This window comes from Aotus nancymaae, unplaced genomic scaffold, assembly GCF_030222135.1.
Source record: "Aotus nancymaae isolate 86718 unplaced genomic scaffold, 86718_ANA_hifiasm-v0.15.2.pri h1tg000058l, whole genome shotgun sequence".
In the NCBI taxonomy this organism is placed as follows: Eukaryota; Metazoa; Chordata; class Mammalia; order Primates; family Aotidae; genus Aotus; species Aotus nancymaae.
In genome coordinates, this window is record NW_026988472.1 from 54,324,137 (window position 1) to 54,337,868 (window position 13,732).

Below are 13,732 nucleotides of genomic sequence, written 5' to 3' on the forward strand. Positions count from 1 at the left end.
AGGGCTCTTCTTTAATCAGTGATGTCTTCTTATCTTGGAAGGATAGAATAGACTCTCTTTGTTATTAAGTTTAGTGTCCCTATTTTTGCCCTAAATTGTATTGGTCTTTGAAATTTCAATATGGACCATAATTATACGTATTTGTTGGTATTCAATATGCTTCACATATTCAATTTGCTACACATTTCAAATGCAATTTCATAATAATACATTCTAGGGGTATTCATTTTACAGCTATCTACTTAAATGTTTGAAAACACACTCTTGATCCTAATCCATAGACTCATAAAATTGTGCCTTGTAGATTCATACTTCAGGGTAATGAAGATAGTGAGCTATCTAAAATAAATCACACCTGGGACTGTAGACATGTACCACCACATCTGCATTTAGTGCAAGGTGGAAAGATCGGTTGAAGCCAAGAGTTCAAATTCAGCCTGGGAAACATAGTAAGACTCTATCTCTTAAAAATAAAAATATATGGTTAAATGTAGTGGCTCATGTCTGAAATCGCAGCATTTTGGTAGGCCAAGGTGGGCGGATCATCTGAGGTCAGGAGTTCGAGACCAGCCTGGCCATGGTGAAACCCAGTCTCTACGAAAATACAAAAGTTAGCCAGGCATGATGACAGGTACCAGTAATCCCAGCTACTTGGGAGGCTGAGGTGGGAGAATTGCTTGAACTTAGGAGGTGGAGGTTGTAATGAACCATATTTGCACCACTGCACTCCAGCCTGGGCGACAGAGCAAGACTTTGTTTCTAAATAAATAAATAAAAATTTTAAAATAGATTAAATAGATTTTAACAATTTAAATGTATTTACCAATTGACAAAAATGTATTTATCAATTGTGTACAGCACGATATTTTGATACTTGCATATATTGTGGGGTGGCTAAATCAAGCTAATTAACTTATTTATGACCTCATATGCTGTGTGTTTTTGTGTGGTGTGAATAACAGATTTTGAGCAATTAATGGGGTAACTGGGCATTTTTTCATCTATGCTGGCTCCTGGCCACTCATGTTACATTTCCAGAACAGTAATAATGCTGTATCAGGGCCCTCAAGCTCCACAATGGAAGGCTGGGATTTTTAGGATGGCGAGTAAGGCTCTAATTTACCTTCAGTCACTTCCTTCAACCTTGTGTCCAGCTCATACACAGATGATAGTAGTCTTAAACCAAGACCTCAATCCCTGAATTTACAAGAGAAAAATAACAATGCCCATGGAAAAAGTGATTCAATTGTTTTTAAGCCCCAACTGAGTGTGGGGAATGGGGTTCTTTATGTTGGATGCATGCATAGTAAAATGAATCATATTAGTTCATTCTCACAGTGCTATAAAGAACTACCCAAGACTGGGTAATTTATAAACAAAAGAGCTTTAATTGACTCACAGTTCCACAGGTTTAACAGGAAGCATGACTGGGAGGCCTCAGGAAACTTACAATCACAGCAGAAGGCTAAGGGGAAGCAATCGCCCTCTTCACATGACTGCCGGAGAGAGAGAGAGAGAGAGAGAGCAAAGGGGGAAGTACTACACACTTTTAAACCATCAGGTCTCATGAGAACTCATTCATTATCATGAGAACAGCAAGGGGAAAGTGCGCCCCCATGATCCCATCACCTCCCACCAGATCCCTCCCTCGACACAGGGAATTACAATTCGACATGAGATTTGGGTGGGGACACAGAGTCAACCAGTATCGGGAATGAACTGATGATCAAATGGACATACTTATGGCAAAAACACCTGCAGAGCAGTAAGACAGTTCTCTGAACAAGCCACAACTCTTTGATTATATCTCCTTTGAACTCGGATGTTTTTGTCACTGACAGAGTATCACAGTAGCTGAAAGATCATTGAGTGAGAAAATAGATTGGTGGTTGTCAGGGCTGGAGGGAGAGTGTATGGGAAGTGACTACTTAATGGGTACTGGGTTTTTGTGTGATGATGAAAATATTCTACAGTTAGATAATGGTGATGGTTGTACAACTCTGAACATAGAAAAGCCATTAAACTGTATGCGTTGAAAGGGTGAATGTTATGGTCTATAAGTTATACTCTTAAAAAATGCCTCTAAACTTTAAACATTTAAATCTGTTATTTCTAACATAGAAAATTGTTAAAATACATGATGCTGAAAATGATGTAGTTAAATTCTAGAAACCAAGAATAATACCATTTTTAAATTAAAAATTAATTGATTAGTGAACATTTTATTCTTTAAACATTTTGATAGCAAAGGAAGATTTTTTCGGGGGTGGGAGTATTTGATCAAGGAATCACATTTGGAAGCCTGGGACATTCTCCAGAGATGTTAATGTTGACACTAAATCTTCCCCTAAAAGGAAATACAAATAAAAATTTGAAGTTGGCAAATCTTGAGCCTACATCTAAGAATAAGAATATTCTCGCTTAATAAAGCAATTGTATACATACATTTTGAGAAAAAAAAAAAAAACTTCAGCTCACGTGGCCAGAAGATATTGGAGAAGCAAGTGCTATAAATTTACCTGTAGGGTAAGCTCCTTAAGACTGAAAGAAATAAAATCATATATTTTCTGTTGTTTAGAATAGTTGTATTTAGAATCATGCATAATACTTATAAAAACTCTAAACTTTAGTTAATTTTTTTAAGTCCTACTTCATAGTATAGGTTGAACAGAAACTAAAGTGATTCATCCATTAATGTTCCAAAATACCACCATGAGTAAGGTTCTATGAACTGGTCTTTTTCCCAAATTGATATTTAGTGCCCATTATACTTAATTTCACCTAGTTCTCTGTGTCACCTTGTCAACTAATATCTTAACATTTTAAAGACAATAGTAGTAGAGAAATAATTCTCCCTCACTCCCTCTCTCTCTCTTTCTCTCTCTGTCTGTCTCTCTCTGACTCTTTATCTCTCACTTCTGTTATGGCATCTTACTTGGCAAATAAATTAGGATTTTGTAACCATACATACTTATTCCTGTATTAGGCAGTGAAGAGGAAGAATAAAAGAAGGTTATAGCCCTTTAAAATCTCATATTATTTTTAAAGTGCATAATATGAAATAATAATCTCATATTTTTAAAGAGCTGGCTCATGCCTGTAATCCCAGTACTTTGGGAAGCCAAGGCAAGAGGGTCCCTTGAGCCGAGGAGCACAAGACCAATGGGGGCAACATAGTAGACCCCTTCTCTGCAAAATATCAAATAAATTAGCTGGATGTGGTAGTTCCCACATGTACTTCCAGCAACTTGGGAGGCTGGGGTTGGGGGATCACTTGAGCTAGGGGATGGAGGCTGCGGTGATCTTTGATTGCACCACTGCACTCCAGCCTGGGCAGCAGAGCAAGATTGTATGTTCAATAAATAAACGAATAAGCAAACAGGTCTTTCACACAGATAATCTCACCTAGCCCCCATTTTGCAAATGAGAAAATTGAAATCCAGGGCAATTAAACGTCTTACTGTCAGTGGTTCTCAGCAACTCCTCAGGCTTTTATTCCAGCCACAGGGTTTCTTTGGAACAACAGAAAATAAATGTAATCAAAGTAAATTACTAAAGAGCACATACCACATCTTCCTCTTTTGTTGATCCTTTTCCTGTGTATGCAACACACATTTTTTTTCCTTCACCATGAGAGCTTGGCAAACGTTGACTGATGGAGTGCCAGGAGCTGGGAGCTCCAGTACTCAGTGGTGGAGAATGATCAACAATGTTCACGACAGGAACATAGTTCAGATTCTCTGGGCTGTCTATGACAGGGCAACTCTGTTGAGAGGAACTCCATAAACACAGTGGAAATAAAATGACATGCTAGTTTGCCAGGCCCCATGCCACTGGGAAGAGGCTATCCACCACTATATCTGTAATATGGGAAGTGCCATCTTCAGCCAGTACACACTGATGAAGGCCATGTGGATTCTGGAAATCCACTCCTCACAATGGAGCCTGGACTTTGACAATGTTCCCATAAATAATTATTTTCACTGACATAAGGCTCCACATTGCACATTTATAATGAAAGTGAAAATATCCCTGTGAAACAATCATTAACAAAATGTAAATGGATGCATCCTAAGTCTAGAAGAATCACCTGCAGAGATCTAAGAGGTCACCTGCCTACAACTGTTGCTGTTGTTTTATTTTTTAAAATTTATTTTAGGTTGGTGTACAGATTATTTCATCACTCAAGTAATAAGCATAATACTCGATGGCTAGTTTTTTAATCTTGACCCTCGTCCCACTCTCCACCCTCAAGTAGTCCCCAGTGACTATTGTTCCCCTCTTTGTGTCCATGTGTAGTCAGTGTTTAGCTCCCACTTATCAGTGAGAACATATGGTATTGGGTTTTCTGTTCCTGTGTTAGTTCACTTAGGATAATGGCCTCCAGTTTCATCCACGTTGCTGCAAAAGACATGATCTTGTTCTATTTTATGGCTACATGATATTCCATGGTGTCTGTGTACCACATTTTCTTTATCCAGTCTACCACCAACAGACACCTAGGTTGATTCCATGTCTTCGCTTTTGTGAATAGTGCTGAGATAAACATATGCATGCATGTGCCTTTTTAGTAGAATGATTTATATTCCTTTGGAAATGTACCCAATAATGGGATTGCTGGGTCAAATGGTAGTTCTATTTTAAATTCTTGGAGAAATCACTTTGCACTACACAGAGAACAGCCCTGGGCAGAGATCAACCCTAAGGTTCAGAACATATCTTTTCAAACAGATTCCATGTCCACTTTTCATTTGTCCACATGATGCTCCCAAGTACTGTTAATGTACCACACCAGAAAGAAAATCTAATAAATTCATAAAAGCTAATCTGATCTAGGCAGCATTTTATCACAATTTATAGTTGATTCATCAATTCATAATTACACAAAAATAAAAAATGTATGAGACATACAACTCATAAGAAACTCTGGTATAAATATTGGATGTAAGAGGAAATCAGAATTATAAGAAGCATTAATTAGAAAATAGTACATTACTAAACTACTAGAAAACATGGCATTACTAAAGTTATGGGATGTGGCCAATGCCTTACTCAGAAGGCAAATTTGTAATCTCAAATGTTAAATATTTCCCCTATTAATAATAAAGAGTAAAAATAATTGGATCAGGCAAAAACAAAACAAAAAAAAACTGTCTTTGCCTTGCCTACTGATAATATTTTATTCAATGTTACACCCCTGCACTCACTACTTGAAAACCCAATCAGTCATTTGAAAAAAAAAATGAAGTACTGACACACACTAATATGTGGACAAACTTTGAAGAAGTTATACCGAATGAAAGAAGGACACACAGCATATGATTCTATTTACAAGAAATGTCCAGAAGAGGCAAATCTACGGAGTCAAAAAGTAGACTCATGGTTTTCAGGGACTTGGGTAGGTGAGAGAAAGAGGAGGGACTTTTTTTTGAGACAGAGACTTGCTCTATCACCCAGGCTGGGGTGCAGTGGTGGATCACGCCTCACTGCAACCTCCACCTCGCCAGGCTCAGGTGATCTTCCCATCTCAGCCTCCTGAGTAGCTGAGACTAAAGGTGTGCACCACCATATGCAGCTAAATTTTGATTTTTTGTGGAGAAAGGGTCTCACTATGTTCCCCAGGCTGGTCTCAAACTCCTGGACTCAAGCCATCCGCCGACCTTGGCCTCTTGAAGTGCCGGGATTATAGGCGGGAGCCATCGCACCCAGTCCAGCAACTTTTAATAGATATAAGTCTTCTTTTTGCAGTTGAATAGTGGTGACATTGCACGACTGTGAGTATACTAAAAGACACTGAGTTGTGCTCTTTACAAGGTTGACTATTAGGGTACATAATTTTATTTCACACACACAAATTAATTCCACATCAGGTGTGGTTGCCATTAAAATTTTCTGCTGTACACAGCAATATGGATGGAGCTGGAGGATACTACCTTAAGTGAAACAGCTCAGAAACAGAAAGCCAAATGCGGCATGTTCTCACTCATAAGTCAGAGGTAGATAATGTGTACACATGGACATAGAGAGTGGAATAATAGACACTGGAGACTCAGAAGGTGGTGAGGGTGGAAGAGGGATAAGGGATGAGAAATTACGTATTAGGTACAATGTACATTATTCAGATGACAGATACACTAAAAACCAAGGCTTGGCTACTAGGCAATATATTAACATAATAAAAGTGCACTTGGACTCTTTAAATTTCTACAAATACAAAAGAAAAACGAGTTTATATATCCAGCTTAAAAATAAAAAGAATGTGCTGCCATGATTGATATGCCCAATAGTGAGGGAAATTTAGTTCTATTTAGCAATATATGAGGGATGTTCTTTGAAAATCATCTTTTGTCACAGAGACACCATTGCAGACATTGGTTGAAAACTTCCTATGAACCTGGATATTCCTTCACACTGAGCTATTAAAAAAAACAAAAAGCCTACTAAAAAGAGTGGAGCTAAAGCCTGAGATTCTATCCTGAGAAAGTCCTACTTGCTAGGTTGCCTCAAGACTGCCACTTAAGAACTTGGACTTAGGGAACTTCCCACTACCCTAACTGATAAGCATGGTTCATGATGTCTAAACTGCACCCCAAAAACGTAATTTGGGGGGAACACCTGCTTTCCTTCCAGATGGCTGAAATTTTGGTAGATGTCTTTGTAAAGATCCCCTGATAAAAACCCTGGGTACTGAGTCTCCCAGGAGCTTTCCTGGTAGAGAGCATTTCAAACTGTTGTCAAAACTCATCACTGGAGGAATTAATCACATCCCCTGTGACTCCAGTGAGAGATTTCCTTGGAAGCTTGCACCTGGTTTCCTGTGGAGTTTATCTCATTTGCTTTTTCCTTTTTCTAATTTTTCTTGCTATACTTTCGCTTACACAAATCATAGCTTCAAGTATGATTATCTGCTCAGTCTTTTGAGTTATCCTAGTAGATCATCATATCTGGAGGAGGATTTGGAGATATGTTAGCACACCAGCCTTCCCACAAATTGTGTACATAAAACTGTCTTTAAAAGTCCCGTGAAGTTTTTGAACACAGGAGCTAGGAGGTATCAAAAAATGACATATTTCTGATCTTATCTGTAGACTTTTTATGCTCTGTTTTTGGGGGAATATGAGCTGTCATTGCTAAAAGCATTTTGTACAAAGAGCATTTTAGCAGAAAAAAATAAAAGTGTTGGCTGGGTGCTGTGGCCCAGGCCTCTAATCCCAGGACTTGGGGAGGCTGAGGTGGGAGGATTGCTTGAGCCGAGGAGTCTGAGATCAGCCTGGGCAATAGAGCAAGACCCTGTCTCTACAAATAATTTTTAAAAATAACTTGGCACAGTGGTGTGTGCCTGTGATCCCTTGGGAGGCTAAGGTGGAAGGATCACTTGAGCCCAGGAGTTTGAAACCAGCCTAGGCAATGTAGCAAGACCCCATCTCTACAAATAATAATAATAATAAAATAGCCTGGTATGGTAATGTGTGCCTGTGGTTCTGACTACTCAGGAGGCTGAGGTGGGAAGATCACCTAAGCCCAGGAAGTTGAGACTACAGAGAGCTATGATCACATCATTGCACTCCAGCCTCGGTGACAGAGCAAGACCCTGTCTCAAGAAGAAAAAGAAAAGAAAAGAAAAAGAACAGAAATATTAAAAGACAGTGTAAAATTGTTCTCTTATAAACAAAACAGTGACAGAAAAGTGTTTTTGTTTTTAATTTCATAGGCTTTCCTTGTTACTTCTTCAGCAGTAAAAGCCACACTCCATGTCCAGTCAACCAGTGTATGTGTCTTCTTTCATCATAAAATATCTGACTTATCTGCTATTTTCAAAATAAAGTTTCACATTCTCTGTGTGAAAACTTTCCATGAAATCTCACCAGGGCTATATTTATTGGAGGACACAAGTATGTTGGGGTGAGGCTCAGCTTTTTCTGACTTCTTTCCAAGAAAGGTAAATGGCAAGTCAGTCCAGATATGAAGAGCCAGGCTGATTTATAAGAGAACATAGACTTCCCAGACAATTTTGTAGTGGCAGTGATCCCAGCTGCAATAAACCTGCCTGGCATTTTATAACACATTCCTGGAAGGATAATTTTTTTCCTTAACTAAAAATTGGCCTTTACTAACTTTGAAGTTGCAATTATATAGGACACAGTCCCTCCTGATTGATGACAATAGATTAATGATTTGGCCTTAGAAACTCTGTCTTTGATAACCAAAGTGGCGAACTTGTTGGTATGTATCCAAAGGAAAAGAAATCATTATATCAAAATGATAACTGTACTTGCATGTTTATTGTGGTACTATTCACAATTGCAAAGATATGGAATCAACTTAAGTGCCCATCAACAGAGGACTGGATAAAGAAACCGTGGTACATATACACTGTGAAAAACTACTCAGCCATACAAGGGAATAAAACCATGTCTTTTGCAACATAAATGGAACTAGAGGCCATTATTCTAGGTAAAATAACTCAGAAGCAGAAAGTCAAATGCCACATGTTCTCACTTATATGTGGAGCTAAACAAGAAGTACACATGGACATAGAAAGTTGAAAAATAGACAACTGGGGAATACAAAGATGGGAAGACTGGAAGGGGAGTGAGAGTTGGAACATTACCTCGTGGGTACAGTATTCACTATGTAGGTGATGGGTTCACTAACAGCTCAGACTTCACCACTCTGCAATATAAGCATGTAAGAAACCTGCACTTGTGCCCGCTAAATATATAAAATAGTAACAATGATAGTTATTTTAAAAGGATGAAAGAAAACTGCTGAATGATTACCAATCTCTTCATTCTGCATTTTTTTGGTAAATATCGATGGAGGACCCACCATAAACCAAGCACTGCATCCTGTACTAGGAAGCAAGGAAACAAAGCTGAGTGAGATCATGGAATACTACACAGCCATAAAAAAGAATGAGATCATGTCCTTTGCAGGGACATGGATGGAACTGGAGGCCATTGATTTGTCAAACTAATGCAGGAACAGAAAACCAAATAAACCAAAAACCACATGTCCTCACTTATAAGTGGGAGCTAAATGATTAGAACACATGGAGGACCCAAAGAAGGGAACAACAGACACTGGGACCCACAAAAGGGTGGAGGGTAGGAGGAGGGAGAGGAGCAGAAAAGGTATCAACTGGGTACTAGGTTTAATACTTGGGTGGTGAAATAATCTGTACAACAAATCCCCATGACACAATTTTGAGAAAGCAGGGGGTAAGATATGCAATTTAGGTAGCACGGCGTTAGAGCTTAGGGAAGGTCTCTGCCAAGGGACAGCCATAGCCAGGCTGAGATGTGCAGACTGAAGAGAGTTTTTGGCACAGAAGATCATGACTAGTAGTCTGTCTGCTGGACAGAAAACAAGTTACAAAAGAGCAGGTATGAAAGTGTGGTGTCCATTGTGCTCCAACCGACTTAACTGGTCACCATCTGTTGAGGGTTGAATGCTGCTTCCTACAGCAAGGTTTTCCCCTCCTCTCAACAAGTTGTATTCTGTTTGGACATCACCTGTGAACTTCTTCCCCCAGGTGACTCCTGCTAGAAATCGTAGGTCCTCTTAGCCTTCCCATCTCCCAGGAGGATATCTGTTACCCCAGTCTGAGTTAGGAGTGTCGCCGTGAGTTCAATTGCATCGGAGCTCACTGTATCATAGAAAGGTGCATTGTGCAAGAAGAACTGCAGAGCATCTTGCCTTTATTACAGTGGATTGCCTCTTCACAAACTGAAACAGTTGGAGAGGAAAGACTGTTTATTCTCACTCTTTCCCCAGTGGGCAGTTAGATGCCTGACCCAGAGAGCAGTCTCCAAATAATAGTCTGTATAATGATACTGAACGAGGAGGAGAGAACCTTTGAGTCAAGCAGAAACAGGGCTGTTTGCATCCATAGGGAAGACTGTCATTTGCAAAGGCACCCACATGTCTATGGTTAACAGATATTAAAGGTCCCTGGCTTCCATCTCATGCACCATTTGGTTTTCTGTGGGAAGCCAAGTCTACATTTGATCCTCTGAATGTTGCAATTTAAGTATCCTTTGACCTAACCTGGAGGTGATTTCCTCCTCCAGTTTTCTGGGTAAAGAATACTTAATTAGCAGGCTCCTAAAATAGCTTAAGATCAATGAGAAGGGAAAGATACACCAATTTAAGTAGAGGAAAAATGTAATAGGGATGAAGATGTCATGGGACAAACCGAGAAAGATGAAAGATACTTCGTCATTGAGGTGGAGTCCACTTTATGATAGAAGATGCTGAGATTGTAGAGGGTGATCAAGGTCATGACCACAGCAGAGCACTGGTCATCCTTATAGGGAAACTCTAGAATGTATTTGAGACATGACTGAAGCCCTCTGTGAGTGCTGTTGAAGTAGAAGCAGCTCAGAGATATGGGGATACCAGATACCCTGCTAGATAGATGTTCTTACCTGCAAAAGGTTAGTTATTGCTGGAATTGTTTTCATTTCTGTAAATCAGCAACCCAAAATATTGTGTATTGAGTTATGAGTCTAGCTTGCATCTAAGGTGATCATTTCTGAAAATTAAGCATATCAAGCAGCATTTAAAATGTATAAGAAGAATCTAATTTTTTTAAAAAAATCTGGTAGTGCATTCTTCTGTCAATGAAATAATCTTTTTTTGTACAAATGTATGAGGTACAGGGGCCATTTGTTACCTACATACATTGCATAGTGGTCAAAACAGGAGTTTTAGGATATCTATCATCTAATCAACATACATTGTACCCATTAACTAATGTCTCATCATTCACTCCTTCCTCCCACCCACTCACCCATTCATGTCTCTATTATTTATCATTCTATTCTCTATGTCCATATGTACACATTATTTAGCACCCACTTGTGAGTGAGAATATGTGGGATTTGACTTTCTGTACCTGGTTTGTTTCAGTTAAGATAGTTACCTCCAGTTTCATCCATGTTGCTGCAAAAGACATAATTTCATTCTTTTTTATGGCTAATATTATTCTGTGGTATATATGTACTACATTTTGTTTTTCCAGCCTACTTTTGATGGACACTTAAGTTGATTCTCTATCTTTGCTATTGTGAATAGGACTGCCATAAACATGTCAGTGTAGGTACCTTTTTGATGTGATGATTTATTTTCCCTTGAGTACATATCCAGTACATTTCCATTTGAAATTGCTAGATCAAATGGTAGTTCTAATTTTAGTTAAGAAATCTTCATATTGATTTCCATAAAGGTTGTACTAACCAACAGTATTTAAGCATTCACTTTTCTCTGTATCCTCATCAACACCTGTTATTTTTTATCTTTTTATTAATAGCCATTCTGAGTGGGGTAAGATGAAATCTCATTGTGGTTTTAATCTGCATTTCCCTGATGATGACTGAGGTTGAGCAGAAATAACCTTTTGTGATTAAAAGTAGAACCTTCAATTTTGTTTTTGAAATTAGCATTTTTATGGGGTCAATGTGTGTGATGTAGCTAAAATTAAAAAAGAGATAATGACAAGTGTTGGAAAGGGTAAAGAAAAAGATAGAACCCTCCTGCACTACTGATGGAAGCCTTCTTACACTACCGATGGACCTGCCTACACTATTGTGGGAACCTTCCCACACTACTGACGGAACCTTCCCACACTACTGACGGAACCTTCCCACACTACTGACGGAACCTTCCCACACTACCGATGGAACTTTCCCACACTACTATAAAAAGACACAGCCATTTTGGAAAACAGTCTGGCAGTTCCTCAAAATGTTAAATATAGAGTGACCCTTTGACCCCGTCTATTCCACTCCTATGTATATACCCGAAATAAATGAACGTATAGGACCACACAATAGGTGGTATACAAATATGCATAGCAACAGTATTCACAATCGCTAAAAAAATGGAAAGCACACACATGTCCATTAATGAATGAATACACAAACACTCATGTGTTTATATATCCAAAGGAGTGACCAATCCATACAGAGAAGTAATACTTGGTCATAAAAAGAAATGAAATGCTGACACAGACTACAACATGGTTATACGTTGAAAACATCATGCTCAATGAAAGAAACCGGACAGGCAAAGCCATGTGTTGTATGATTCCATTTAAATGATATGCCAAGACTAGGCAAATCTATAGACAGAATATAGATTAGTGGTTGCCAGAGATTGGAGAGAGAGGCAATGGGGAGTTAATGTTTAACAAATATGAGGTTTCCCTTTTGGGGTGATAAACATGTTCTGGAATTAGAGATGATGGTTGCACAACTCTGTGAACATGCAAAGAACCACTGAATTGGACACACTAAAAGAGGGAACTTCAGGGTATGTGAGCAACATCTCACTGAAACTCAGCAAATCAATTATAAGCCAGAGTGTTCCTATGAAAAAAAGATCTAGGTCTAAGACAGTTACAAACATGGTAACTAATTTATCCCACTTAAGCCATTAATTTCCTCATGTAATAATGTCAAATTACAAATGATCTTTTTTTAAAATCTGAAGCATAATCTCTAATGTAGTAATTCAGGGTTTTGTCCTCATTGTTCTGCTATGCAGAGACCTTAGTGTATGATAAAGCTGAGGGGAATGATCAATTAATCAAACTGATATGGATTGTGAAGAAAAATTTGTGTTTATATTAGTATTTCCCTTAGTGACCAGCTAATGTGATTTGGACACCACCCATTTACCCTTCAAGGCTCCTTATAATTATAAAAGCCTATAAAAGGCATATTGATTGATAAATAAATTTCAGTAATTCAATGAAAGGAGAAATTACAGGGTCAATAGACAGGTGGCATTGGTCTTCATTACATTTGTAGCCAATAAGTCTTCATATAATCAGAGGACAGTACAGAGACCTTGAATAATCAGATGGTGGCATTAAGAAAAATCCTCAGAAGCGTTTGCAGAACACAAGTGTCGTGCCTGACCTCCTTCCTCATACATTATGCAGAATGCATAAATGCCCACCTGTTCTCTTTGAAATAATACACTTTATTCATTTAATGGTTGCTATTTCTAAAAAGACAATAGAAATTTGAAAGTCAACAGCCAAACTAAACAATGCTGCAAGGAAATTATCAGACACACAGAAAGGGATATAATTCTGCAGGAAAAGGGACCTAGAGGCTTCAAAGGAGTGCAGGGGTAGAGAGATAGATGGGGAGATGAATAGAACTGTGGATGGCTAGAACAATGGACAGATAGAATGACATAATGTTAGAATAGTAGAACAATAAATGGATAAAAAGAGATTTAGTTTGGATATTGGTTCATGCAATTATGGAAGCTGAGAAGTCCCACAGTGTGCTCTTTGCAAGCTGGAGACCCAGGAAAGCCAGTGGTGTCGTTGAAGAAGGTCTGAGAGTGAGAGAGACAATGGTGTAGATTCCAGTCCAGGTCTGAAGACCTGAGAACCAGGAGCACCAAGTACAGAAGATCAATGTCCCAGCTAAGCAGTGAAGGAGAAAGAGGGAGAGTCAACCTTCCTCCACCTTTTCGATCTCTTCTGGCTTTCAGGGGATTGAATGATGCCTGCTCACATTGTGGAGGGTTCATCAGCTTTAATCTGTGGATTCAAATGCTAATCTCTTCCAGAAACACCCTTACAGACACACTCAAAAATAATGTCTAATCAGGGATCTTGGCATTCTACGGCCCAGTCAAATTGACAGCTAAAATGCATCATTAAAGGAGCATTCCTGAGATCTCAGGATATAGATGGAGGCATGCTTTT

General features: G+C 38.8%; 1 non-coding gene across 1 annotated transcript; it reads left to right on the forward strand.

Moving 5' to 3' along the window:
* Nucleotides 1-1,948: 1,948 nt before the first annotated feature.
* Nucleotides 1,949-2,017, forward strand: LOC135269997 (small nucleolar RNA SNORD19). The gene has a single exon (XR_010338225.1). It is a non-coding gene; the product is annotated as a small nucleolar RNA SNORD19 (small nucleolar RNA).
* Nucleotides 2,018-13,732: the final 11,715 nt, after the last annotated feature.